Raw genomic sequence first — 6,000 nt, forward strand, 5'->3', positions numbered from 1 at the left:
TAACGACAACACAATGTCAGCCGACAACCTTAGTGGCGCACGCACCACCAACACCTCATGTAGACCAATCACACTACAAAACAAAGAACAGAGGATATCTCCTCCCATGATCAGCTATGTCCCAGATCAGGACTGACACCTTTGTCCCTAGAGAGAGAAAAGCGTCTTTCACACCAAGTATATAAGGACATTGACCATCATTCTAATAGGTAAGCTCCTAATTTCGCTCTCAAGGAGTTATTCTCTCACCATAACCACATTGACTTGGTCATCAGAGCATCCTCCCGGGATCTCCTCTCAGAGTACAACTGACATTTATTCCCTTGTGTTCCAGGACTCGATCGCCAATTGGAGACTCACCAGAGAGATATACTTCATTTTGCATCATTGTCGTCATCATGTGTTGTGACAAATGAAAGATAAACCAAAGTTATCACCGACAACAATGGCGATATAAGAAATGACACCATGTCCTTCTGATCCACCAAGTCCGACCCATAGTGTCGTTAACACCATACACCACCACTAATACACACCCAACCACACAACCTATGATGGCTCCGCCACACCCATTCATGCTAACCACCATGCAATGGTTTCCACCACTCACACCGGTGAACACCCAACTTTTTTAACTGGAAAGTCCACCAAATGGAGCACAAATGCAAACAACTTTAAAAACAATCAATGAAACGAGAACAACCAACTTCTATCAACTTCCCCCATTTCACCAACACAACCTCACAGCAACCCTCAGTCCACTTTCAAGACCCATAAATGATCCAACCGACACCATTCGAGATAACTCAGCGGCCAGTATCCATCCCATCAGTCAACAACATGTTTACGCAAATGAATATCAACCAACAAACGTCGTCGTACACACCAACACACATGCATATAACGAAATTCTATGGGATGCATGATAACGTTCCTATCTACCAAAATATTTTTTTTTCCAGCAAGCATATTTAATGCTTTTCTACAAAATACAACTTTCTCCCAACAACCCATTTACAATCTTGCACAAACATGCACACAATTACCCTTCACAAACACAAACACCTCGCCTTTTGTCCCATAATTGTTGAACTATGATATATTCCAAGCACGTCACATTTACCCCACTTAAAGGTATACCATTGTACCACATGCCTTGATAGTCATATTGATACCTATGAGTGGCACATGAAATCACTTAAACTTAACGAACGTTTCTGGTGCACGCATTTCCCCACCACACTTGATGGTAACGCGGGAGCATGGTTCAAAAGTCATGCACCAAACAACGTCCAAAACTTTGCCCAACTAAAAGAGTTGTTTCTTACCAACTTCATGCAACTCCGAAAGCACCGAGGAGACGTGCAAGAGATTTTAGGACGCAAACAAAGGGAGGGAGAAAAACATTAGATATTATTTCAAAATGTTCAATGAAGCGACGTTAAACATACCTAGCCGGGACGAGAAGCTAGTAGCAAGAGCCTTCACTTATGGCTTGCTGCCAGGACTACTATCCTGGAAGTTCTTAGGAAAGAAACACACCACCATGCAAAAATTAAAAGAAAGGGTAGAACGATACATGAGGCAAGAGGAAGGCACAACAACTAAAGAAGCTTACATACGTGCAACAAGAGCAACCCATGGCCAAAGAGAAACACGCCACTTCTCCCAAAGGCCCCACAAAAAGCAACACCAATACATACAAACTGAGTCGACACTTCCAGTCGTATGTACACGATGATAGGTGATACAAAAAAACCAGATGTCTTGGAAATAACGGACACGTAACAAACCCGATGATAGGCGATACTAAAGTAGTGGACGCATATACAAGAATCAAGCAAAAAAACATAACTACATATGCTGAAAGAAATAGTGAAACATGAAAACATATATAAATATGTGTAATCCATCCAGTAAGTGCAAAGATCTTAGAGTACGCTTATAACATTCGCCAAATAGGAGACTTCATTGCACAATCTTGAGTCCCTTGAATATAAAGAGAAGTTTGACTTGTAAAAAAAATGTGAGTGTTAACCTTTAGGTTTACATAATCGTCAGATTTCCAAAGTCGACAGGATTTCACGCACCAACACTTAGACGTGGGGTTCACTAAGCAAAGGAGTCGACAAATGTTACATTTTTCTAGACTCCACCTTCGCGAAACTACCGAGATTTCTTTCAATACTTGTACCTTCTAAAACCTATTTCATTCTTTTAAGGTCATGTCCTTCGAAAGGGATAACTCTTCAAGTCAAACCTAACACTATTTTTTCTCATTACCTTCTCGATCGATCACTCCTCCTTGTACCCTTGATTGAGATCATCTCCATTATCCTCACTGCAGCGGTAGTTTGTATATTACTGACATGCCCGAACCACCATAATCTTCATTCCATAAATATCTTAATGATTAATGCCAAACAAAATGCATTCCTAATTTTCGTGTTCGGTATCATGTCCAACAAAGTCTTTCCACATGACCATCGCAACATTCTCATTTTCTTGACCTACATTTTCCTCTCATGATCCTTCTTAATCGGCAAATAGTGAGACTCATACAACAAAGATGGTTTTATTGTCACTCTATTCAGTAGCACTTTCTTATCACACAAAACTTCTATCGTCCCCCTCCATTTTAGCCATCCTGCGTTTTATGGTGTATAATGTAATCATCAACACATCCTTCTTTATTAATTATAAACCACTTGTACTTAAAACTTTTACTTGTGTGTAAAAAATATAAATATAATGTATTGTCATCATCAACACCCACTATTATAATTGGATAGTTATTTCAAAATACAATGTCTTGATAAGAAAAAAAATGTAAGTATAATAATAGAGTCGGGTGAATTTTTAATTTATGAAAAATAGATGAAATTACAATACTCGAATTGGACTTTATATAAAAAAGGTAGAAAGCGATAGAGAAAATTTTGGATGCTAAAATAATAAATCAAAGTAAGTTTTAGATTGTTAGGTTGAGACATGAACTTTTAAAAATAAGAACATTAAAACCAGTCATTATAAGCAATTTTGGATGGTTATATTTACTCTTGGCCATGTTCAAACTTTTTGGATTGGAGTGGACAAAAAGATTATAGTTATTGTTAGAGTAAGTTACACGAATGGTTCCTATGGTTTGGAGTAATTTGCACGCTTGATTTATAATTTATCTTTTTAATTCGGAAGGTCTCTACTGTTTGTTTTTGTTACGCACTTGGTCCCTACTTTTTATTTTTGTTACGTGTTTGGTCTCTATCTTACTTAAAAAACTATTATTTAAATATGAAAAAATGATATAATGGGTAAGGTAAGGGAGGGAGGTGGTTTGAGGATATGTTTATTTAAATAAATTAAAAAATCAATGGCAAAGTAGTCTTTTTAGATGAAACAATGACCAAACTTATAACAAAAACAAACAGTAAAGACCTTCCGAATTAAAAAATTAAGTTTGTGACCAAACACACAAATTACCCTAAACCATATGGACCATTCGCGTAATTTACTCTACATTTATAAATTCAGTGGATTTATCTAAATTTTATCAAAATGGCCAGTTGAAATCCAACTCCTTGATGTTAAATCTCGTATTTGTTGTCGTAATTTATGAATTCTTTTATTTTTCGTGTGTAGCCAATTCATTTTTTCTTATATCAATTGCATTTCCAAATATTACAAAAGCTTTATTTTGTTGAGACGTTTATATCAAATAGTTTCACGTTATTATTCTGAAACAAAAAAGTTGCATCATGATCAATCTGCAGTTGGGAAAGGAGATGTCCACCAGTCAATTAAATATAGATACTGTGTTTGTTGTTTGGTTACACCTACACCTACTAAATGGGGTCTGAAAGTATTATAGTCCATCAAATACAACTTCCTATTACTTTCTTATTTTTGTTTTCCTTAAATTTTATTTGCTTAATCAGTTACCTAGTTACCAGATTGATCTATCAACATACATATTAACTTAACTCCTTTATTTCCTTTATTTTTGTTTTACAAAAAAGTTTCTATAGGTTATTTTTAATTACTTGATTAATAGGCATTTCTCATATACTATTATATATGGATTAAATATTACGAGGACTAATAGTAAGATTTTATTTGAGACACAGTGCACCTTCATGATCGTTTTTAGTTTCTGTTCCTACGTTCTTTTCATTCACATTGAGCTAACCACATGGCGAGCATATCTTTTCTATTCCTACCATATTTTATTCACGACAAGATAAGTCATAGGCAACGAGCTATAGGTGGAACTTATACGCATCAGATTAAAAAAAATCTGGATCGGATAAAAACGTTCTTGTTCTTCTATTCTTGTTCATTAGATGAATCATATGAAAAGATTGTGAACAAAATCGTAGCAACAATGATCAAGTTCTACGCCTTTCAATGGCTTAGCATTAAAACAACATCAGTTCTTATATAACCATTTGCAAAATCTCACCAAGCCCAAGTTGAATATTCTACACACCACTCTAGTAAGTAGAATGCTAGTATTATAGAGCTAATAAGGAATTTAGGTGATGCAAAACAAAAACCTTAAAATGTTTGAAATTAATCCAAAATGGAAGAAAACATAACCTGGTCTAAGTCAGGATATATTGGTTGTTTTGCCTGTGCTATAGTTGATGAATACTTTTTGTTAGAGAGATTAAAAGATGCCTTCGATCTAAATTAAAAGAAAAGTAAAACTATACACAAACTCTAGTTTTATCAAAACAATTACTTTTAGTTAAAAATAATATTTTAAAAAAAAAAAAGTATCAACTAACAAACATATTTATCGGACAAAAAAGGATTAATAGGAAGCTTGCAATAACGTGTATTGGGCAGGGGCTGCGCGAACGCAAGCCCCCACTGGCACAAATTATGATGTAGGCTCGACCACTTGGACCGACCTTAAAGCAGCACCCTTTCAAAGTGCAATGAAAGTCACTACTCTAGGCCATGGTCCACCTTGACCAACCATTGACCCCATCCAGGTAAGTACTTAATCCGATTGCCTCACTCCCATTTTATACAGCTAACTTGCTCTTTCTATTTCTTCTTTCTGGCGATGTGGGATAACATAGAAACACAAAATTCCACCGAGTATCATTTTACTTCCACACTTACAATTGTTGAGTTATGATGTTTGTTTAAATGATGTTAAACTCATATAAACCACAATAACATTCGAATAGTTTATATTTTCCTAATGAAATAATTTTTCGTTTGGCAAAACAGAGTCCAGTTATATAAAATCAAATTAAGAACAGTGAATTTCTATTAGTACTAAAGCTACGACATCTTGATTATATCCCATATAAGATGAGAAAAAATTGGTGACACATTTGTGTGAATGATAAGGAGTGGTTATCTCACAATCAGCCATTTATCATCAAGATCTAAAACTAGAAATATGAAATGGGACAAAAAAAAAATTGTTCCTTTGTAAATGATGTGTTGAGACCAATCTAAGGGAGTAAATACTCAAGAGCATATGTACATTCAATGTATACGTTTAAAAGCCAAAACAATTTGGTTTCTCACTAACTAAATGATCATTGGTTCTAAATTATATAAGAACCGGATATGAACGAAAATTAGGATTCCAACATAGTGGATTGATCAACCAAAAGTCTAGCGTTTGAGGGTAATTAAAAAAACACAACAATTATGGGTGAAAGTGAATCGAATATCAAATCCCAGTATCTTAAGGATGGAAAAGTAGATTGAGCACTTGGTTGATTCATTTATAAAATAGCAAAAAAATGTGGGAAATGCATCAACATCAATAACTGCTACAACTTTAACATTTACATATCCACCGATTAATCAGAAATTCTCAACTTCGAGCACTTTAGGTCCCAAATTTCATCGTTCAAGGCCTCGATTTCAGTTGTACCCAAATCATGGATTTTAGAGTATGGGCTTTAAGAGAATTTGAATAACGAGAGTTTGTCATTGTAAATAAAATATGTATGACGTATTCTTTTAAACTTA

At 35.1% G+C, this 6,000-nt stretch overlaps 1 non-coding gene across 1 annotated transcript; it reads right to left on the bottom strand.

Annotated features, from left to right (window-relative positions):
- Positions 1 to 4,844: 4,844 nt before the first annotated feature.
- On the bottom strand, positions 4,845 to 5,005 carry LOC145033066 (U1 spliceosomal RNA). Its single transcript, XR_013677311.1, has one exon. It is a non-coding gene; the product is annotated as a U1 spliceosomal RNA (small nuclear RNA).
- Positions 5,006 to 6,000: the final 995 nt, after the last annotated feature.

Source organism: Lactuca saligna, chromosome 2, assembly GCF_052625555.1.
Source record: "Lactuca saligna cultivar CGN05327 chromosome 2, ASM5262555v1, whole genome shotgun sequence".
NCBI classification, from domain to species: domain Eukaryota; kingdom Viridiplantae; phylum Streptophyta; class Magnoliopsida; order Asterales; family Asteraceae; genus Lactuca; species Lactuca saligna.